Source organism: Toxorhynchites rutilus, chromosome 1 (genome assembly GCF_029784135.1).
Source record: "Toxorhynchites rutilus septentrionalis strain SRP chromosome 1, ASM2978413v1, whole genome shotgun sequence".
Classification (NCBI taxonomy): Eukaryota; Metazoa; Arthropoda; class Insecta; order Diptera; family Culicidae; genus Toxorhynchites; species Toxorhynchites rutilus.
In genome coordinates, this window is record NC_073744.1 from 196719509 (window position 1) to 196743386 (window position 23878).

General features: G+C 42.0%; 1 protein-coding gene and 2 long non-coding RNA genes across 4 annotated transcripts in view; 1 reads left to right on the forward strand and 2 right to left on the reverse strand.

Annotated features, from left to right (window-relative positions):
* Positions 1-23878, reverse strand: part of LOC129762184 (uncharacterized) — a 132958-nt gene that overhangs the window by 53968 nt on the left and 55112 nt on the right. The gene's annotated exons all lie outside the window — the stretch shown is intronic.
* Positions 1-23878, forward strand: part of LOC129762170 (uncharacterized) — a 147422-nt gene that overhangs the window by 26608 nt on the left and 96936 nt on the right. The gene's annotated exons all lie outside the window — the stretch shown is intronic.
* Positions 21207-22703, reverse strand: LOC129762183 (uncharacterized). Of its 2 annotated transcripts, none has more exons than XR_008740567.1 (5): positions 22351-22703; positions 22068-22292; positions 21774-21979; positions 21514-21727; positions 21207-21452 (listed from the first exon to the last, which is right to left on the reverse strand). It is a non-coding gene; the product is annotated as an uncharacterized LOC129762183 (long non-coding RNA). The 2 variants fall into 2 exon arrangements; XR_008740565.1 differs by having other exon boundaries at positions 21514-21695; positions 22351-22691.

Sequence of the window (23878 nt, forward strand, 5' to 3'; positions counted from 1 at the left end):
CTCTAATCCATCAAATTTGGAGCCCTGAAAGGGCCGTTGATTATATGCTAAGCTAATATAGCACGCTCTCCTCGGATACGATGGGCCAGCTGGATGTCCTTGGGCTTGATGTGACGCGTTTCGCATGGATAGCACACAAATTGGTATCTTCGAATAAGCCTCCTGCAGCGTCATAACCGCGGAAGTTTGGAAGCGCAAGTCGGTTTTGAAGTCCTGAGCAATTCCACGAACCAAATGCTGCAAAGGTAGCTTGCGGATCAGCAATTCGGTCGATATCTGATAGCGACGAATTTCATGCGAAGTTCCCGGTCGATAGCGATGTGGCTTCTCCACCTATCCTGCTACTGGTGCGCTTATCCGAGCTGACTTCGTGTGCCTTACCACCGAATGACTAACGAGCTGTCTGCGAAAGACTAACGAGCTCGAGTCCTCACGGTGCGAGAGTAGAGTAAGAAATGAACGAAAGCAAAGGAAGCGTCATTTTATAAACCATAAAAGTATAGAATCTAAATCCCACCCTTATTATATTCGTGAGTATACAGTAAGCTTATATAATAAAGAGGGTGGGGTTTACATTCGATACTTTTATGTTTTATAAAATGACACTTCCCTTGCTTTCGTTCATTTCTTACTCTACTCTCGCACCGTGAGGACTCGTTTCATCGGGACTAAGCAGACAGCTCGTTAGTCCTTCGGTGGTAAGGCACCACGAAAGCAGCTCGGATAAGCGCACCAGCCGCAGGAAGCGTGAAGAAGCCACATCGCTATCGACCGGGAACTTCACATGAAATTCGTCGCTATCAGAAGTCGACCGAATTGCTGATCCGCAAGCTACCTTTGCAGCATTTGGTTCGTGGAATTGCTCAGGACTTCAAAACCGACTTGCGCTTCCAAAGTTCCGCGGTTATGATGCTGCAGGAGGCTTATTCGAAGATACCAATTTGTGTGCTATCCATGCGAAACGCGTCACATCATGCCCAAGGACATCCAGCTGGCCCATCGTATCCGAGGAGAGCGTGCTATATTAGCTTAGCATATAATCAACAGCCCTTTTCAGGGCTCCAAATTTGATGGATTAGAGTTCAGAAAAGTTTTTTACAGGCCGAACTGAAAGGAGCATTTAGCGAAAATCGTAGTGTCGATGATAATTCGATATCGATAGGTGCCATGGATATGGATTTCATAATGAAAAATATGAAATATATGACATGATGTAGTGAATATATCCCCATATCGAAGAAATCACTTTGATGAAACTGTTTACCGTTTGTCGTTTTTAATTGTTGGGAATGGGCATTATTTCTGCTGACTAAATTCCAAGAAAAAAACCATTCCTTCTTTAAGCGTGATTCATTCTGCTTCGGATCAACGGAACAGTATGATAATCATTTCATACAAAAGATAAAATGTCCAAGAGTTATATGATTGCTATTTATTGAGTCGAAAAATTGTTTCAATAGCTTAATGATAGCTTCGAAAACAGGTTATTGAAATCATTCGTATCCGTATGTAGCGCGCCCACTTGGAAACTCATTAATCTTATTGGAATGTGAGATGGGGAAGCTCATACTTACGTCTATGCATTATGCTGTACACTACAGACTTTTTTTCTCCGTACTGATTAAGAAGCCGACCGAACTATCGGTCGACAAGTCAGTCTGCAGTCGGCGGGGGCTCTTAATTTCGTTTTTGCAGGCCGAACCGAAAAAATTTCAGTCGAGTTAACTCTTTTTTACAGTAATGCTTTTGAATCCGGACACTTTGCATTACATTCAATATCATACCACAGCCATAACATTTTTTTCATGTTGAATTTATGCGATTAATAGTTGCTAATATAGTTACTGATAGTTTCTTGATAGTTACTTATCAATCGCATTAATTCAACATGCAGAAAATGTTGTGGCTGCGGTATGGTATTAAATGTAACGCAAAGTGTCCGGATTCAAATACATTACTGTATACTTACTTCGATGTTATTCGTTTCTCTCTCAGGGTAAGCAACGAATATAATAAGGGTGGGGTTTAGATTCTATACGTTTATGGTTTATAAAATGACGCTTCCTTTGCTTTCGTTCATTTCTTACTCTACTCTCGCACCGTGACGACTCGTTTGTTTGGGACCAAGCAGATAGATAGTTAGTCTTTCAGTGGTAAGGCACACGAAAGCAGCTCGGATAAGCGCACCAGCCGCAGGATAGGTGAAGAAGCCACATCGCTATCGACCGGGAACTTTGCGTGAAATTCATCGCTATCGGAAGTCGACCGAATTGCTGATCCGCAAGCTACCTTTGCAGCTTTTGGATCGTGGAATTGCTCAGGACTTCAAAACCGACTTGCGCTTCCAAAGTTCCGCGGTTATGACGCTGCAGGAGGCTTATTCGAAGATACAAATTTGTGTGCTATCCACGCAAAACGCGTCACATCATGCCCAAGGACATCCAGCTGGCCCATCGTATCCGAGGAGAGGGTGCTATATTAGCTTAGCATATAATCATCGGACCTTTTCAGGGCTCCAAATTTGATGGATTAGAGTTTAGAAAAGTTTTTTGCAGGCAAAACTGAAACGAGAATTTTCGTTTGGATGCCATACAGCATCGAGAAAATTCCGGAAAGATCTAATCGTTGCTGAAAAATAATCTGCCAGTTCCCTGGGAATTGAAGAATACATCCATGCGAAAGAGTTTATTTTAATGTTTTCTAATTATATGGCGAACACAGCGACCAAATACATTTGATTTCGTAATTTTTCAATCAAGTGTAATTAGCTGGAAAGCTTCTGAAGATTATTCTTTCCCATCAGTAGGATATTTTCGTATCCAATATTGGATGCATAACATGAAAAACGGAAAATGTTTCGTATCGCGAAAATTATATAATTTTCAATCGATTATTGCTCAGTCGCCGAAATTTTCATACTCCTCTAGTTTGCCTTCCAAATTGCCATCGTAAACCACACCTTTCTCGATTCAATCACGCACGAAAAGCATACTGAAATGATATTCTGGTGGTGAAACCGATTCATTTTTCGTGAGGCGTCGTGCACAAATTACGTAACGTGATAAGGGGGGAGGGGGTAGATGTTGCGTTACTTTCTGTTTATTAGAGATAGGAAATTGCGTTACGAAAGGGGGGGGGGAGAGGTGGTTCAAAATTCGGATTTTTAGCGTTACGTAATTTGTGTACGGCGCCTGAGGACATCGACAAGACAAGATCGTTACTGAACGAGCTGAACGGCGAGGGATCGAGGGATTCATTACCTGGCCTGACCTGACCTGAAATGCAATCAGTTTGTTTTAACTGTGAGGGAGCGCAGAAAAGCCGATGCTGATACTCTCGTGACCAAGAGAGTATCAGCATCGAAATACGGTTCCTCGGGAAGACATAGAAGCAGCCGCCACACACACACATACACGCGCGCAACTCTTTTCGTTTGCTGGTTATCGAGAGGAAACCTGGAAAGAAATGATCGTTGCTGAAAAATAATCTGCCAGTTCCCCTTGGAATTGAAAATTACATTCAAGCGAGTTTATTTTAATGTTTTCTATCCATATAATACAGCGACCACATACATTTGGTTTTGTGATTTGTCAATCAAGTGCAGTTAGCAGGAAAGCTTCTGAAGATTATTCTTCAGAACAAGGTTTTTTGTATCCAATATTGGATGCATAAAACCTTGAGTCTCCAACGTTACACTCTCGTTTTTGAAGTCACCCAAATATTTATTTATTCATTCATTCAGGATGGATTTAGATTCAACTTCAAACAAATGATCTCTAAATCAACGATAGTCCTACGTCGCCCTTGCGGTTATACCATAGATATAACCCACTTCCTGTTTTTTCGCAATCGCATTGATTCTGAGGGCCAGTCTTCCATGTTTCACAATAAACACTGCGTCCGGAATAAACATGTCCACGCTGCTGTTCACAGTTTTGTGTTTGAGTACAAACATGATTTTTTCGTACCTATGTTAGAAAATGTGACATGTTTGTATTCGTGGTATGTTTGGACATACGATGTTTAATCGCAATGTTTCACATGATGTTCGAACATGGTGTACAGTTTCTCTTGCATTTTCACCCCAAGCACCGGCAGTGCGTAGAGTAGAAGAAGCGAATCGGACACCACACCACCACCACTCAACGCGTGGTGTGTTGGTATTTTGACATGGAAAAAATGCTTTCCTTTCATGACAATGGGTGCTTCATGAAAAATATTGGGCAAATAAAATAAACCTCTTTTTCTGTTCTGAACAAAATAAACATCGATTTATAAGAGAGTTTTTCACATTTGATATCATTATTTAGTGCACGCATCAATTTATATATTGAATTCATGTAACATTCGCTATTATTAGCTATTTGAACAGGTACTAAAATTGAATTATTCAGCAGTGACATGTTAGGCGTGACGCTAACCACTCGACCACGGGAGCAACAATTTTGGCTGGATCTTTGAATACAAATGGCCAATACTGCTTGTTCGCGACCCGAGCTATAAAACGAGCGGAGAAGAGGAGAAGAAAGGATGATGCAATCTCATGCACACATAGCATATATAGTGCAGTGTAAGTGTAGCTTTTAGTTTTTTCCTTCATTCAGTTTGTGATAACATCGAGAAATTAATGGTGTGTTTTAGCCGCTGAAATTTCTCTGCTGGTTCTGCTGTGTGCCGCTGAAGGTTGCATCTAAAACTAATTTTTTGGGTATTTATTTTTTTGGTCAGCATTTGTACGACGTCGCCCGCTATGCAGTCGGCTCCCCAGACTTTAATTGCCAACATGCACGCAAAAAAAATAGAAAACTTCTTTCTATTCAGAGAACGTTTTCTTTGAACGAAACCAAGGATTATTTAATCAGACTTGCAAAATGTGCATGAACGATCTATAAACTTTTACTTAGTCGCGGCAATACATACACACACTCTTTACAGATACACGGGCCGAAGGTTGTGCAGTCCACTGATGATTCAACAAGAGCCAAAGGTTGTACCGCTCATGACAACTGTACACGAGCTGATGATTGCGCCGGCTAGTGGTCATTCTATCCTGGATTCCTCGAGTCGAAAAAGACGCACCACGCTAGATATGGGGTGCAGACTAGAGGGGCGTTGCTGATTAACGGTCAGCTGCATCCCAATAGGAAGTATCCCATGTCGGGCACACGTACAGAGCACTGAAGACTGCAACATCCCAATTATGAGAACACTTGTAATACTAACCTCGAGCCAACCGCGAGTAATCGGTTACATATTACTAACATAGTTGTAAGCAAACGTTGTCAAAATATTGAACTCCCGGCCCCGTAAGGCTGACGCCATATGAGCCTTAATAAAAAAACAGGAAGTGGGTTATATCTATGGTATAACCGCAAGGGTGACGTAGGACTATCGTTGATTTAGAGATCATTTGTATGAAGTTGAATCTGAATTCATTCTGAATGAATGAATATTTGGAGAACTTCGAAAACGAGAGCGTTACGTTGGAGGCACAAGGTTTTATGCATCCAATATTGGATACGGAAATATCCTACTGATGGGGAAGAATAATCTTCAGAAGCTATCCTGTTGATTGCGATTGATTGAAAAATCACAAAACCTAATGTATTTGGTCACAGTGTTACATGGATAGAAAACATTCAAATAAACTCTTTCACATGAATGTATTTCTAAATTCCTAGAGGAACTGGCAGATTATTTTCCGGATCTTTCTCGATCCAAACGGAAAGAATTCCGTGCGTGTATGTGTGTGTGTAGCGGCTGCTTCGAGATCTTCCCGGGGAACCGTTTGTAGCATCACTCTCCTCCTGATGGATTCCCTTCTGGCCTAAGGTGCACAAACAGGCTCTTGGTGACACCGTTCATCCGCGCTTTCATGATAAATGAAGAGCTTCACCACAACAGCGACAACATGCTCCAATCGCTGTTCAATTAGAACTGAGTGGATTTCCGAGCGGCGCTCGCTTATATACCGATTGGTGATTTCAATAGCCTGTTTTGAAAGCAAATTCAAGACTATTGAAACAAGTTTTTGGATCAGAAAGTAACAAGTATAGAACGCGTAGACATTTTATCTTTCGAATGAAGTGTTTATCATACCAAATCGTTCAGTTGTTTAGGAGCTATTAACACTCAAAATCTCGGTCTTCGGCGTAACGCTTTCGTTTTCGAAACTTTGATTTTACACCCCGGTATAGAAATGAAAGACGTAGTCCTACGTCAAAAGTGTGCCTTCTAAAGCGCCCACCTTAGCTAGCGAGTCCGCTTTCTCATTCCCCGGAATCGAGCAATGAGAGGGAACCCATACTAAGGTAATCTTGAATAATTTTTCGACCAAAACACTCAATAGTTGTCTTATTCTAGTTAGGAAATAAGATGAGCGTTTATCAACCTTCATTGAGCGGATTGCCTCTATTGAGCTGAGACTGTCTGAAAAAATAAAATAATGGTCGAAGGGCAGTGCTTCAATGATCCCTAGAGCATAGTATATCGCACCCATTTCTGCGACATACACGGAACAAGGATCTTTGAGTTTGAAAGAGGCACTGGAATTTTCATTGAAGATGCCGAAGCCAGTGGACCCGTTTATGAATGAACCGTCAGTAAAGAACATTTTATCAGATCTAACTTTCCCATATTCTGCCGAAAATATCGGCGGAATAGAATCGGAGCGTAGGTGATCTGGGATTCCATGGATTTTTTGTCGCATGGACAGATCAAAAATGACAGAGGGATTGCAAAAGTATGGGAAGCAAACTTGGTTGGAGATGCCTGGTGAAGGGTGCACGTCGTGGGTAAGGTACTCACGGTATAAAGACATAAAACTTGACTGAGGAGTCAGTTGGAGTAGATTTTCGAAGTTATCAATTACCAATGGATTCATGATCTTGCAACGGATGAGAAATCTGGAGGATAATTCTGTGAACCGAAGAGTAAGCGGGGGTACTCCTGCCAAAACTTCGAGACTCATCGTATGTGTCGAATGCAAACACCCCATGGCTATACGCATGCAACGATATTGTATCCTCTCCAGCTTGAGAATATGAATCCTGGCAGCTGATCGGAAGCAAAAACTGCCATATTCTAACACTGACAATATCGTTGTTTTGTACAACTGAATGAGGTCTCCTGGATGGGCACCCCACCATGTTCCGGTTATTGTTTGGAGAAAATTGATTCTTTGCTGGCATTTCTGTTTCAAATACGCAATGTGTCTCCCCCAGGTACACTTAGAATCAAAATATACACCCAGGTATTTGGAAAACATAGAGTGTTGGATCGTTTTGCCGGATAGGTGAAGCTGGAATTGGGCGGGTTCGTGCTTCCTAGAAAAAACGACCATTTCAGTTTTCTCCGTAGAGAATTCGATACCCAGCTTGAGGGCCCACGTGAACAGATTGTTCAGGGTATCTTGCAACGACTTTTGCAGAACGACGGGATTAGTACCCGTGATGGAAATAACTCCATCGTCTGCAAGTTGTCTCAGCGTGCAGTCTCTAGTTAGACAATCATCCATATCATTGACGTAAAAACTGTACAAGAGGGGGCTTAGGCAGGAGCCTTGTGGTAGGCCCATAAAACTGTAACGAGAAGATTTCGAACTGCCATGAGAGAAAATCATGTGCTTTTCTGACAGTAAATTGTTAAGAATTGGTGAAAGTCCACGATTATGAAGCTTCTCTGAGAGAATTTCCATGGAAACTGAATCAAATGCCCCTTTGATATCGAGAAAAACATTTGATATTTTTGAATTTTTTTTTGATATCGAGGATTTCAGAAGATAGCAGCGCGAGACAATCATTTATCCCTCTACCTCGGCGGAAGCCAAACTGCGTATTTGACAGCAAATTGTTCGTTTCGACCCACTTGTCCAAACGAAGTAGAATCATTTTCTCTAACAATTTGCGAATACAGGATAACATTGCAATCGGCCTATACGAGTTGTGATCGCAAGCCGGCTTGTTGGGTTTTCGTGTGGGGTTTTCGAGAGAAGGGCAATTGAGAATTCCACCATCGAAAAATTCTCATAATCGCTTTGAAGTGGAATGTCGCGTACGACGTTTTGTGCAGGAACGGTGTCGGGGCAAACCTTCCTTGCAATGTTAAAAATCCAACGGTCAGAGTATTCCTCACTTTCGTTTGTATGGTTCCAGCCACGCATTTTCCTAGCCGTATTCCAAAGAGTGCTCATAGCGGTCTCCCTTGACAAACCATTGACGAACTTCCGCCAATATCCACGCTTTTTTGCTTTAATCAAACCTTTTAGTTTAGCTTCTAGAGCTTGGTACTTTAGAAACCATTCCACCAATCCAGTTTTCCTGAGAGAGTGCGGGTTGAGCAGCGCACTGGAGTGGACGCGTTCTTTTTCGCTCCGTGTTGTGCCCTTTTGGTGCTTGAATTTTCTGTGGTTTGAGTTTTTTTATAATTCGCGAAACTAATGAAAATGTTCTATCTATTCAGCTAAATTGAAAACCAGTGAAATTTGGTTGAATTAATTGAAGTGGTCGCGAATTTGTGATGAAATACATTGATGTGACTCATCAAATCAGGTGAAGCCATCTTTTTTTAGCTCGCCTTCTCTCCGATTATGGTGCTCTTGGTGCTCTCGCTCTCAGTGTGCTTCTAATCGTCGCGCTCTCGGTATCGCATAATGCTTTTGGTCCTTTTGGTCGCTGCGCCTCGGTATCGCGATGTGACGTTTCTCTTTTCGACCGGTGTTTACATTTAGGATTTGTTCGCCGTTATCTTCAATTAAAAATGCTAATAGCAGTAGAGAAAAAAGAAAGTCTTATTTTTATATGCTGTGTGTTGAAAAATATATTGTACATCCAGTGTTAATCACATAAAACAATTGTGTGGTATTTCATCATTATGTTTGAAGTGCCTTCCCTAGTTTTGTTTTCGAATGAGATTCTGTCCTGTGCCTGCAGTCGGCATGAAAAACTCTCGAAGTGCTTGCAGCAAAACAGAAAAAGAAGAAAAGTGCCCAGTCAACGTTATTTCGCGTCCCGGGACGCATATCTATGTATGTGAGTGTGTGTTACACAGTTTTGTAAGCGAGCACCGGGAGAGAACGCGCTACGCAAGTGGAACAAAAAAGGAAGCTAAGTTGATAATCTCTCACATTTTTATTTGTACTCGATTCTCTCCAGTGGATTGTTTTCTATTCTCTTCTTCTTCTTTTATGCCAACATTAAAAAATACAATAAGAAAGATAGGTGAAAAATATGACGAGGCTTTATTAGTTTTCTTGTAATTTCGTGAAGACATATTAATTTTTAATGAATTCGAGATAAGTGAGACGAATGAAGGCAGTGCCCTCTCGATTATGAACAGGTAGTTTGTGTGTAGATATGTGACGTCATTATAATGTCCGTCGTGATTCTTTAATTCTTTAAATTTTTAATGCTTCCTTTCTTTAATACTTTGATAAATTAATCATTTAATTCTTGAATATATTATTAACTTTAACTAATCCAATTGTGACGACGGGTGGTTGTCTTCGGGGTGGCCTGGAGGGGGTGGGTCGCTGAGGGAGCTCGTCTTGGATAAATAGGGGCGATGGTTTTCCTGTTGCTTAGCGCGCGTGCTCTTTGCATGTGTCTGGTCGAGGGAGCGGGCGGCTGTCTTTGGGTAAAAATTTTAGGAGAGTTCTCTCTGTGACCTTCTCAGGTTGCCTAAAGATAGACTTTTTTCGCCGTGATTGGAGTTATACGAGGGGTACACACGTTGAATAAGATATCGTTGCTCCGATTCATTTTAGAGAAGCCCTCTCGGACCTTCCCAGTTTGGCCAAGAATGGCTCTCCTTTGTCGCGATTGGTATTATATAGTGAGTGCGCGCGTTGGATGAATCAAAATTAATGGATGATTTTCGGAATTCCATTTCATCGTGTGGTCAAGAGTTCGCGCTTAGATAATCACATCACTTACCGCAGTGAATCCTGATTTCTCTTAACCATTCCCACTAACAACTATCCCTTCCATGATAAACGCTAGGGAACCACGCTATAGAGGCGACCCTTCTGGCCTTCGGGCGGCGAATATCATACTAACATTCCTTTCCTTCCTCTGGTGACTGTAAGGACGTGGCCGGCGTCGTTATTGACCATTTAAAGCTTGAATCGCCGAAAATTGCACAACGAGAATGATTTGCTAGTCCCAAGCGTCATTCTGTGTGTTCTTTGTGCAATTTGGTTGGTTCAGGTCAATCACGGAGAGCAACTACGAATTGTACAGTCTACCCAAGCTCAAGCTCAAGCTCAAGCTCCACCAATCCAGTTTTCCTGAATTTTTTGAAAGCGGATGATTTTTCAAGGTAGACCTTTGAACACTCCTTGTCCCACCAAAGTGATGGAGGACGACGTCGGAAAGTGGTAGCCGGTACACGTTTCTTTTGAGCTTGAAGTGCGCTTTCGTAATTCAAACTCGATATAAAGTTATACTCTTCGAGTGGAGGAAGTTCATGCATTGAAACAATTGCTTCAGATATTATTTCCGCAAATGTTCTCCAGTCAATATTCTTCGTGAGGTCATACGAAATATTGACTGACTCACGAGAGCTTGATTCATTAGCGATCGATAAAATTATTGGTAGGTGATCACTACCAAAGTTGTTGTTTTGAATTACTCATTTTCGTTCAATATGTGAAGACCCTTTTCGTGCCGTGTTAATATATTCAAAACAGTCATCTAGCATCCCTGGATATGAGTTCCGTGTTTGGAAGAGGCTTATTTGAAAATCTGTAAAATCTTGCAATTACTGAATTGAGTTTGATGGTTGCAGTTGAAAACATACATTGCTTATGCAATACTAGTTTAGCCGTGAACCCATTTTTGAAGATAAAGGCGAAGCAGAAGAATACCGATGCCTTCAATCAACAAGGTGAACAAACACATCAAACAAACTAGACGATTCGACTGATTCATTGACGAGCGCGGCCAAACGGTCGTCGAACCAGACGAGCTAATCGTCTGTTTTTAGTCGAGCTCGACTTCTGGAATATGAAAACAAACGAGACGAGCGCTCGTCTGCTCGTCTCGTTTTCTGAAATAGGGCCCGATGTTCCAATTTATATTGTAGTGTGTAGGTATTGGTGATATACACTGCATGATTTTCATATGTGTGTGTGTGTGCAAGCGCTTAGCGTAAACGAATGTTTTCGTATTTTCAACTGTCAAGTTTCTATAAGACCAGTTACATTTTCCGTTGTTATAGTTGTTTTGATCAATAAATCTGGAAAATGCCGAAGGACAAAGTGCTCACGGAGAGATAAAAAAGACAATTCGATGCATTTCACAAAGAAAATGTTGATATCAGAGAAATTATTCAATGGATTGGGCGATCCCATCAGGTAGTGCTCAATTATTTGCCGAAGCCTCAAGGATACAGTAAGAAGGAGAGAGCTTCACGTAAATCAAAGCTCTCTGACCGGGATAAGCAGGAAATAGTTAGTACAGCTTCGAATACCTCAAAATCGTTTATGCAAATAAAGCAATATTTCAACTTCTCAACTATTCGGGTGACAATTCGTCAAATTTTTGTAAAAAATCCTCACATAAAGAGGGTTTAGAAGGTTACAACTCCTCATCTTACACCATCTCACATCGGGAGACGTCTGAGTTTTGCCAAAGCTCACATGAACCGACAGTGGGACATGGTATGTTGTGACAAAAAATGTTTCGAAAAGAATACATTTTGCTATATAAAATAACGACAAGTTCTTCTAAGTATAGGCTATCTTCATTGACGAAAAAAAAGTTCAATTCGGGTGGTCCTCATGGTTTCAACGGGTACTAGCGTGATTTACGGAAGAAGGAACAGTATTTTTCAACCAGGAATTTTGGTGGAGTTTCGTGCATGATTTGGGCGGGATTCTGTGCAACCGGGAAGCTTAAGATAGCTTTCACATCATTCAAGAATTACACACATGTTCTGGAACTCTCTCTCCTACCATTTTTGCGTGGATATCGCCACAAAAAATTCACATTCCAGCAAAACAATGCTACTATTCATACCAGCAAGTAAACTAAGCAACATATTAAGAATCAAAAACTTAATTTTTTGGACTGACGCTCTCCAGACATGAATCCTATTGTCCTTGGGGGGTCCTTGTACGCAGGCTCTACACTGAGGGAAAACGGTACACCACGATTGAAGGGCTCAATTTCCGAAAAACGGAAAAATATCGAGAGATCCGTTCAGCAGAATTTGGTAAATAGTACTCCAACACGAATTTTCAAGGTTATTAGTCGAAATGGCAAGGTTGCCAGTCATTGACATGTAAATCAGCCGATAGTTTCGAATTTTCCATTGATAATCCGTATGAATTTTGAAGTGGACTTATAGAAAGTGGACAGCTGAAATTATCATATTTAAGCACAATAAATAAACAAACAATTCTTTTAAACGAAATTGAAGTTAAATAAACTTTATTCTAAGTATGCAACAATGTTTGAATGTTTGAATCTTGTTGAAATTCTAACTGTTTGTGTTGCAACGAAATAGAATCAGAGTGGTCTTATAGAAGTTGGACAGAGTGTAGTATAGAGATCATTGGAGTTTTCCCCAAAAAAGGGATATTTTTGATTCTATTAAAACTAACTGTACCTGCGTAATTATTTGAAAAATTGTCTAGAATTGCATTTGTTTTTTTACGACAACTAAGCACTTGCAAGATGTGGCTCAAGCTCACCCTTGACTGATCCAGAACCATTCAGCGCAATTTCTTATTGTGAGTTGAAGAATGAGCTGAATTTTTGTGTCGGTCACTGTGCTCTTCATAATAATTTTGATCTATATTAATAAATTATATTGCTTTATCCTTTATGCCTTTATGCCTCTTCTTAGTCGTCGCTTAACCCAAGCTAAAAACCACAGAATTTTATTGTTTGGAAGATATCGAAAAACGTTTATAAATTTTATTGTTTTAGAGCTGGAGCCATATTAGAGATACACACCCCTATTCCGTATTTCGATCGATTCGAAATATTCCGAACGAATTCGATAAAATTTCATTCTGTATTCCGTTGGAGTTGTTTTTGCATTCCGTCCGATCTGGTTCTCTTCGTACTTTTAATGAGCAAAACGTTCGAAATAGGGAGTGCGAAATTATAACTTGAACGGAATAACGGTTTCGAACGAGATGGAAATCCGTCGGAATACAGAATAGGGATGATAAAGAGCGATGTGAGCACTTTTAAATTGTTTTGAGTAGAAAATTTTGTATGATACTGGGTTGCATGGAGCCCCGGAATAGACGAGGCTCAAGTTAATCAATTTTCTGAAGTTAAATTCGACCAAATGACCCTGTCTACCATATTGGAAGCAGTAGAAATCAACAGAAGCCAATCAAAACAAACATTTGATTGGAACACAATTTTCACCCGCGAATTTACCTCTACCATCTTTAATGAGGGATAATTAATTTTCAAAAAAAAGAAAAAAAAAGTTTGAACAGATAATTAGTGAAAAACAGCTGCTGCTGGGGTGTTGTGAAATGTGTTCGTATCGCACCATCGATTGACGAGTATCGAAAGCCCAGAGGTTATTCGCCTATTTGACAGGTAAGAATTGTCAATTATTTTGTGTTTCCTGCAGCAATATCTCCGTTGTTGACAAACAACTTATTTCTCTTGTAAAGCTGCATAGCCACATAATGAAGCAGCCTACGGGTATGTTCCAATTAATCTAATCTTTTTGGTAACACACAACTCGCTAAACCGCGTGAGGGTACATTTTCTGCCTAGAAAGAATTAGTGCAAGCTTCGTGCAGTAAAAAATTGTTAAGCAAAGATCAAGATAATACGGCTAGAAATCCTCCAATCGCTACTTATTTCACACATCTATTTATGCAGCGCAAATAGTGCTACACACATACAAAATAGTGGTTATTCTAGCGCGCCATGCTCACCTACATCTACCGTCAAGCACTTGCGCAAATTTGAACCGCTCTCCACAGGTGCACAAACGCTGCGTGGTGAACAGACAGGTAAATGCATCTCAGCCATCACCGAGGAGAGGCCCTTCACCTCTCACAAAATAGGGTTGACGATGTTGACGTCTTTCGCTTTCGAGCGCGCGCACGCTTTTCGAAACGCAAACGTTCTCTCACGCGCACCGATCGAAGCAGGCCGCTGCGCTCCACGCTACAGAACGACCATAACCTATTTTGTGTTAGTTGGAGGAGACATAGAATTTGGAATAATTTTCGTGCCAAATTAGCATAATTACGATTGCACTCGACGCGGATCTCAAAGCGAACGATTAGAAGCCTGCCATTTGGCAGAATGTGATTTGAATTGCCTTATTTGTGCGAGCCTTGAGCGAACGAAATGATTATCGATGGAACGATGAAGTTGTCCATATGCCGAAGTGTTTATCAACAGTTCCGCCGGTTGTTACTGGTCTGACGTAATTGAAATTTTGTAATAACGACAGTCGCCCTTAGGTTTTTACGCAGGTCAACAGACACATTTGTATGATAGCATTATTAGGCCCACGGCTGGCTTCGGCATTCAGGTTCAGAGCTCCCTTTCCGTCCGGCGGCCGCTGATCGTTGATGCATTTTCGAAAGTTCCGACCGGAGTTACGTAACAAACAAAGCAAATGAGGCTTGTTTGACATTTTTTCTCCGTTTGTGGCGAATAACGAAATTCCACGCTTTGAGCGAAAAAGACAAGTTGCCGAAAGCAACAGACCCGGGACTACAAGCGAAACCGGTTTCCTGTGCGTGTGCTGTGAGCAAGCGTGCGCATAAAAAAAGCAAGCACTTTGGGACTTGCAGATTATGCGATGCGTATCGCTCGCAGGTTCCCTCTACAATAGCCTCGAAGCGTGATAGCGCTTGATCTCTAATGTGTGGTGGCGCTCGCTGTGAAGGAAAATGTGTAAGAACGATCGAATATTCCGACATGTCACCACCTTTAGAAAACGAGGAAAAATACAGCCTATTCTCAAATTTTCATGGCAAAATGTGATGCCACGTGACGTTGGTATTGATGATCGTTTTAGAAATCTAGTCGTAACGAACAGCTGACTACAATGTTCAACATTTGATCTCCTCGTGCTTATTTGGGATATGTTATGTCGTAGCGGAGCACAGCTTTCCTAGTGATTGACAAGATGCGAAAGCGGGTGATTGGGTGGTGGCCAATCAGCCTTCGAATGTTGTGCAGGTTGAGAATCAGGGGCCGATTCTTCAACAATAGCATCATCAACGTGATCAGCTCGGAAGTACCCATGATGACAAAGAGGAATTCTATGCGCAATTAGAGCGTAAATACGAACACTGCCCAAAACATGGTATCTAGATCGTCATCGGGGATTTCAACGCTCAAGTTGGCCAGGAGAAGGAATACAAACCGGTAATTGGAGCGCACACCAATGGAGCTGAATATTGTCCCGCATGACTGGAGACAAGTGAGAGTGATAGCCATACGGAAACCCAACAAGCCGGCTTGCGATCACAACTCGTATAGGCCGATTGCAATGTTATCCTGTATTCGTAAATTGTTAGAGAAAATGATTCTACTTCGTTTGGACAAGTGGGTCGAAACGAACAATTTGCTGTCAAATACGCAGTTTGGCTTCCGCCGAGGTAGAGGGATAAATGATTGTCTCGCGCTGCTATCTTCTGAAATCCAAATCGCATTTGCTCGCAAAGAACAAATGGCTTCCGTTTTTCTCGATAACAAAGGGGCATTTGATTCAGTTTCCATGGAAATTCTCTCAGAGAAGCTTCATAATCGTGGACTTTCACCAATTCTTAACAATTTCCTGTACAATTTACTGTCAGAAAAGCACATGATTTTCTCTCATGGCAGTTCGAAATCTTCTCGTTACAGTTTTATGGGCCTACCACAAGGCTCCTGCCTAAGCCCCCTCTTGTACAGTTTTTACGTCAATGATATGGATGATTGTCTAACTAGAGACTGCACGCTGAGACAACTTGCAGACGATGGAGTTATTTCCATCACGGGTACTAATCCCGTCGCTCTGCAAAAGTCGTTGCAAGATACCATGAACAATCTGTTCACGTGGGCCCTCAAGCTGGGTATCGAATTCTCTACGGAGAAAACTGAAATGGTCGTTTTTTCTAGGAAGCACGAACCCGCCCAATTCCAGCTTCACCTATCCGGCAAAACGATCCAACACTCTATGTTTTTCAAATACCTGGGTGTATATTTTGATTCTAAGTGTACCTGGGGGAGACACATTGTGTATTTGAAACAGAAATGCCAGCAAAGAATCAATTTTCTCCAAACAATTACCGGAACATGGTGGGGTGCCCATCCAGGAGACCTCATTCAGTTGTACAAAACAACGATATTATCAGTGTTAGAATATGGCAGTTTTTGCTTCCGATCAGCTGCCAGGATTCATATTCTCAAGCTGGAGAGAATACTCGTAAGTTGGCAGCGCATGTGGTGATGAGTTCGGTCGTTGGTTACACACGATTATCCCTAAGGTCTCGACGAGTGCATGGTTCAAGGGATTGAATGTAGGTCGTGATTTCATTTGCGTGATATCTCGGCTTATGTCCAATCACTACAACCTAAACGCGCATCTCTATCGCATTGGGCTCGCAGCAAACAATCTTTGTGATTGTGGCGATGGCTACCACGACATCGAGCATATTGTCTGGTCTTGTATCCGGTTCCATGCTGCTCGCTCTCAGCTCTCTAGAGCACTGAGAGCACAAGGCAGACAATCGGATATCCCCGTCCGGGATATCTTAGGTAGCCGGGATCCTGATCTTCTGCTTCATCTATACCTGTTCCTCAGAAACGCCGATGTCAACGTTTAATGATGTTTCCTTTGTTGTGTCCCTGTTTCATATCCCTCCTATCCGATCGATAAACTTTTACTTAGTCGCGGCAATACATACACACACTATTTACAGGTGCACGGGCCGAAGGTTGTGCAGTCCACTGATCATTCAACAAGAGCCAAAGGTTGTACCGCTCATGACAACTCTACACGAGCTGATGATTGCGCCGGCTAGTGACCATTCTATCCTGGATTCCTCGAGTCGAGAAAGACGCACCACGCTAGATATGGGGTACAGACTAGGGGGGCGTTGCTGAATAATGGTCAGCTGCATCCCAATAGGAAGTATCCCGTAAACTCCTGAACAATCAATGCAGTGGTTGACGAAATGTTATTCCACTTCTGCTTAAAATGGTTCGTACAAACACCGCAGATGCACCTAGTTCTGGAAGGCCAAAAGTGGCTACGAATCCAGAAATCGTAAAACAAGTGAATCGACTCGTTTTTAACGATCGTAATGTGAAGTTACGTGAGTTAGCTGAGGTCGTAGGCATTTCAAGTAAAACGAGTGGGATACATTTTGCAAGACATTTTGGACATGAGAAAGCTATCCGCGCGATGAGTGCCGCGTTTGCTAACCGTCGACCAAAAACAGCGGCGCGTTGAGCATTCAACAGCCGGTTTTTCGTTGTTTACGTTTCGTTTTCTGCTTTAGCTTCAGATGAAGTTTACGATTGCGTAGCACCATCGGACGACTGGAATCAGGCTCCCGTTCAATGCTCTCATTCTTTCCCAGAAGTGTAAGGATACTATAGATACCGGAACGGAAGTATCAGGCGAACTTACAGTACTTGACGATGTTCACTTTCTTAGCAAAGGGATGGAACTCTCAGTAGGCACAAAATCTTCACTCATAAAAGGAAAATATATTTGTAGTATTCTTTCAATCTCTGCCAGCACCCAGCAAAAACCGCCTTCGGACACAGAGCTACTGCTGCTGCAACCTTGCGCGATTAGCGACTATTTAATGCAGATACGGCATCACATTTTTTCGATCATATCGATCCAGTCTCTTTGTCAGAACAATTACTCCGACCTACCTAGCCCCTAGCACATTCACTTGTTCCTACTTCGGGCCGCAAAAAAAACCTGCCTTCGTAGCAACTTCATCTAGTTCTCCAACCTCCATTCCCAGCCAAGGACAGTGGCGAGGGATAGCATTTCGTCGTTTCGAGCTTTGTGTTGCAGCAAATGCACTACATGGAAAACATGCATTCGCTCTTATGACGTCCACCAGTTCGAATAGTTCGAACAGTAATTGCAACAGAAAATGAACCAGAGTATGCCCCCGGCTTTCGTGGAGATGCGGTGCGCAACAACGACGACAACATCGGTTCAAGGCTCCCGCGGGGCAGCAGCATGAGAAATTAATAAAAATACCATGAAGACATACTCCACATAGAACAGTTGAAATTTGGAGGTCGCCACTGTGTGGGAACATCGGTTCGCGTGTCTGTCCCAAGCGTAGCGCTCACTAAATCTGACACAGTCCCCAATTGTGCTGTAGCACCTCTCTGCAGTGCAGCAGTGTGGAAATTTACTTATTCCGGGCGCGCAACTTCCCACTGCCTAAGTGTCGTGGTATTTTCTCCTGCCTTCCGAGGACAAACATTATGGTAATGCTGACCAAATGGTGGGCCGATGCTGTGCCGTGTTATCACTTTCTCTTTCAACATTTCTGCCAGCCAGCGAAGATCGGAGGCAGTTCGGACTGGTCTCCGAGACATGTTCACATAAATGGTGGCTGCGATAAAACGTGTTTAAATACGCCACCGGTGATGGTGGTGGTGGTGATGCTGCGTTGGGCAATAAAGTAATCATCACCTTCAGCATCCAGGCGAGATGATGCGGAAGTGCGCCACTCTCTGCGAGTGCGAATGATGGTGGGATAGGTCGGTACAAGGTTTCGCATGTCTCTTTCCCACAAGGCGGAACTCAGGCATTGTAGCGAAGACCAGGTAAGGCGGATACACCTTGGGCTCGTGTTATGCTGTAAAAGAGCCCATTTGAAGAGACTAGCAAAGATTTCCTAATTTTGTCACACTACTTACCACGACCCAAAACACCCAAAACGTCGGGCACACGTAACCGGGTTTGTTCATCTCCGCTGTCAACACACCCATCTTGTGTGTCGCTTCTCGATGGTCCAAAAACTCACGTGAGCGTGTAAATTGTTTCACATTCCAAACGAGACGAGACGAGACGACCGTTTGGTGGCATGTTTACATCACTGCATTTTGGATTTACGGCTGATGGTGTGATGCCCACTGCGATCGCTGGAGATGAGAAAGTGAGAAGGAGTCAGTATGAAACTTATTCGGATCGGCTGGACGTGGATCTAATGACCTACTATTTGCTCTTTAGATTGTTGCAGTTACTTCTTAGAGCTGTTCGTTCATTTTGTCGTCAATAGTCGCGGAAAAATTGCGCCGAAGCGTTGAACTTGGGGTTATCGTTTGTTGAACTTTCTAACCCGTCTTGATTGAATCATGTGAATATCAATTACTGTCATTCAAATCATTCGCTATTGCGTCGTTTGCGTGACAGCCTCACATTGAGATGTTCGAGGCGGATAAAAACGCTTAAAGTTTTGATTTTTTGATCCTCGAAAATCTTCCACGGAAGGAAGTTTGGGAAATGGAATTTATTTTTCGATGTCAAATGACTTAAAAATGCATAAAACGTCGAGATCTGGCGTTGTCCGAAAAAAAAAAATTTTGGCCGAAAATCGACCTTTTGGGACTCAGCATGAGTGGCCAAAAAATCACAAATTTGAGTGCTTGAAGCACCCCTAAATCATGTCCAATTGAGCTGAAACATGGCACAGATCATTTTTGGGCCAATAAACAGAATATTGGTTTTTGAAATTCGATGATTATTTTTTTCCATACATCCATTGTCACCCTAATATACATTTAGGCTTTCAAAAAAGTCCTGCAGTATTGTTTTTGAATTTTCATTTGTTCATAAAATTAGTTACAATCATCTGTTTTAAGTCAAATATGCGCCGTTTTGTACGATGACTTGCTCCCAACGAGATTCCAACTTCATAATACCCCTGTTATAGAAGCTCGCTTCCTTAATGGCAAAAAACTCGGATAGCCAATTTTCTCAGGCCTCTTTTGTGGCTAACTTCTGACTACCTAGCTCGTTCGCCATGGACAAAAACAGGTGGTAGTCACTTGGTGCAAGGTCCGGACTATACGGCGGATGCAAAAGAACCTCCCATCCGAGCTCCCGAGCTTCCGGCGCGTCACCAAAGAAGTGTGTGGCCTGGCGTTGTCCTGATGGAAGACAATGCGGCCTCTGTTTATCAAAGATGGCCTCTTCTTCATGAGTGCTACCTTCAAGCGGTCCAGTTGTTGGCAGTACAGGTCCGAATTGCGCGTTTGGCCATAGGGAAGCAGCTCATAATAGATTATTCCTTGACAATCCCACCAAACACACAGCAGAACCTTCCTGGCCGTTGATGAGGGCTTAGCCACCGTCTGAGCCGCTTCAGCGGGCTTCGACCACGACCGTTTGCGCTTCACGTTGTCGTAAGTGACCCACTTTTCATCGCCAGTCACCATCCGCTTCAGAAACGGGTCGATTTTGTTGCGATTCAGCAGCGATTCACATGCGTCGATACGGTCAAAGATGTTTTTTTGCGTCAACGTGTGTGGCACCCATACATCGAGCTTCTTTGTGAATCCAAGCTTCTTCAAATGGTTAATAACGGTTTGATGACTTATCCCCAGCTCTTGGCCGATGCTACGGCTGCTACTATACCGGTCTTTCTCGGCTAATTCAGCGATTTTGTCGCAATTTTCGACGACAGGCCTTCCGGAGCGTGGCGCATCTTCGACGACCTCTACACCAGAACGAAAACGTTGAAACCATCGTTGTGCGGTGGAAATGGAAACTGTATCGGGTCCATAAACTGCACAAATTTTATTGGCAGCTTGAGATGCATTTTTGCCTTTGTCATAGTAGTACTGTAAAATATGTCGGATTTTCTCTTTATTTTGCTCCATATTTGTGACACTATAACTCACGAACGACTTAACCAAACAAAACTATATTATAGCGCGTCAAGGACTATATTATAGCGCGCAAAAATATATTTCCGACAACCCAGTCTACTTTGTTGTGCCGGATTGGTTCCAAAATATGGTGTCGACAACGGTACCGATGTCGTGCCATTTTGCAATGATTTTGTCGACCTATTCTTCGTATTCGACAATCAAATACGGGCCAACACTGTGCCAATCTGGCACCGCGTCGACCGAACGAAAAACTACTCGACCCTTATTATGGCTATATTCGTATTCAATAAATATGAAACAAAAAATAAAGAAAAGTCGTGGTTCACTAATAATCACTTTAATATGATATTTTGAAATTCTTCTGTATTTTTCAATTTTGAATATAAACTAAAAAATAAATACAATAGTGTCAATTGTCTTCGTCATATTCGTGCTCTACATGATTTGTACAGCCGCAGCATTCAGTATCAAAAATGTGGTCTTCAATGCAGTTACGAAATTAATTTGCTGATCATTATCATCAATATCATAACCAATCTCTTCTCCGGCTCCGGCTACTAACGAGGCGTTCAGTGTATTAGATTACCTGGAATTCTAAATGTGTAAAAATAGTGAATATCACTAATAAAATTAAATAATCAATAGTAATAGCTACCTGTGACTTTTTTTTCGAGAGACAGAAATTTTGTTGGGATTCGGATTTATTGAAGGTAACACATCCTCATAACCTCAGCTGAGATTGTCGAGTGCCTGGCAGTTCCGCTAGATCATCCAGATGTACTGCAGCTTATACCGAGTCTAGTGGCAACTGATTTCCTCCATCACCTGTGGTGGTATCTTGAGGGATGAGAATCAATTGCATAGAAGAACTTTACGATTAAAAGTATCACTACTTATCAGAATAACTAAACTTACCATTAATTTCACGATGATCATTCAAGTGTGTGAAGTGATGATTATCAAATTTAATTCATTATCATGGGTAAGCTGAACAAACGTTATATACGTTAGTTGTTGGTGATTGCGTTGAGATGTGTTCATTTGTCCGGTTTAATCGGCAATCCTTCCACCAAAGTTGGAGGCGGAAGATGGGAGTCCAGCGAGTGTTGTCTCGAATATTCCTGTAGACAATGTAGTGAACGGTAATCAATGGCCGCTACATTAATGTATAATAACTGCAATAACTATTGGAATAGATTGAGTTTTTACCTCTTTTACCCATCTTCTCCATTAAACAGTCGAACGGAAATGGACGCTCAATTTCTTCGATTTTGTTTTATTCAGGCACCGCTATTTATTCCTTCAACCGCTTTTCAATTACGTCCGACTTTTGTAGGATTGTTCTACATGAAGATACGCATATGCTTTTGAATGTTCGTAGAATTTGCGCATTTTTTTCAATAATTTCTGCCGTTGTGCAGATGAATTCGTTACCTAAAATAAACAGATAGTTTTACGTAAATTGAACATAATGAAATAGAGTTTCTGTTACCTGTCCGATTTTCTTCGTACTGTTTTTTTATTTGCTCGTCTCCGAAAAACAAAATCCATGCTCATTTTTACCGTACCGAGAAGTATTTTGGATGGAATTACAGTACACAACAACGAGCTGATATTTGAGACTGTTTGTTTAGAACTTTGATGCTCCCGTCCGTTTGCTGACAGTTCATAAAGAAAGAGAAAAAGCAGTGATGCCGTTTCCCTCGGACATGTAATCGCGTACGATTATAGCTAGAACTATAGGCAGAGCAGCCTGCGGGGGGCAAGGCGGGGTTAGAATCCAGCACTTTTGTAGCACTTTTCGTCGCTCGGTCGACATGGTGTCTATAACCACTCGAAAATATATGAATCTGGGAAGCTATAGTATGACTCGATACAATGAATACAACTAGAACTACGCGCTTACAACGACACCTCGCGGAAATACCGCAGGACTTTTTTGACAGCCTAATATATGGCAAATATTAGGTGTACTGGTAAGTTTAACAACAGATGGCGTAACTTGATTATTGTTTCAGTGAATTAAATTTCCAGACATTCGATGGAATGCTACTGGCATTGCGCGTCTTTTTCAGTATATGTCAAAAAGTTGAAGCGTCAACAACATAGTTTTTTGCCACTTCGAATATGTTGAATTTCGTAGAAACGAGAGTGTTTTTGCGGGGAGTGTTACTTCATTACTTCAAGATCCGTCACAAACGACAACAAGAACTTGGATTATCTCTACCAACGGCAATTGATGCGTTTGAGCCGTGCACTGACGGAATACCGGCCACAATTCGAGCAAAGACACAGTAAAGTTATTTTGCAGCACGACAATGCTCGGCCGCATGTCGCGAAACCGGTCAAAACATACCTGGAAACGCTGAAATGAGGGCCCTACCCCACCCGCCGTATTCTCCGGACTTTGCTCCGTCCGATTACTACCTTTTTCGATCGATGCAACATGGCCTGTGTTAAAGGGCACCCGTGGCCGAGTGGTTAGCGTCTCACATTATCATGAAAGAAAAACATGGCCTGTGTTAGAAACAACACCGCAGGGAACACGATCAGCTCTGTCGGAAAACAGAGCTCCTTAGGCGTCAAATAGTTGACGAGCAAAATCGAGCTACAACTGATTTTCGGACTAGCAAGTTGTCAAATAAGTAAAAACATAGGAACATAATGGTGAAAAGTACGAGTTAAAACACGAGTTACGAGTTGATAGACAATTATTCCTAAATTTATTATACTAGCTAAAATAATACTTACAAGCGAATTTATTGAGCTATAGCCGTGAGTAATTATATACACAATTTGAATATTTTGTCTAGTAAAAATGATAAACACAAGACACAAAACGGATTAAAACAAACAGCACGTGGGTTAAAATTACAGAAAAAGGCAGTTTCTGGAAAGAAAAATTGAAAAATTTGATCGGTTCGTGGTTAGCCGACAAACCGGCCGATTATTTCCGCAAAGGGATCCGTGAATTGCCAGAAAGATGGGAAAAAGTTGTGACTAGTGATGGGCAATACTTT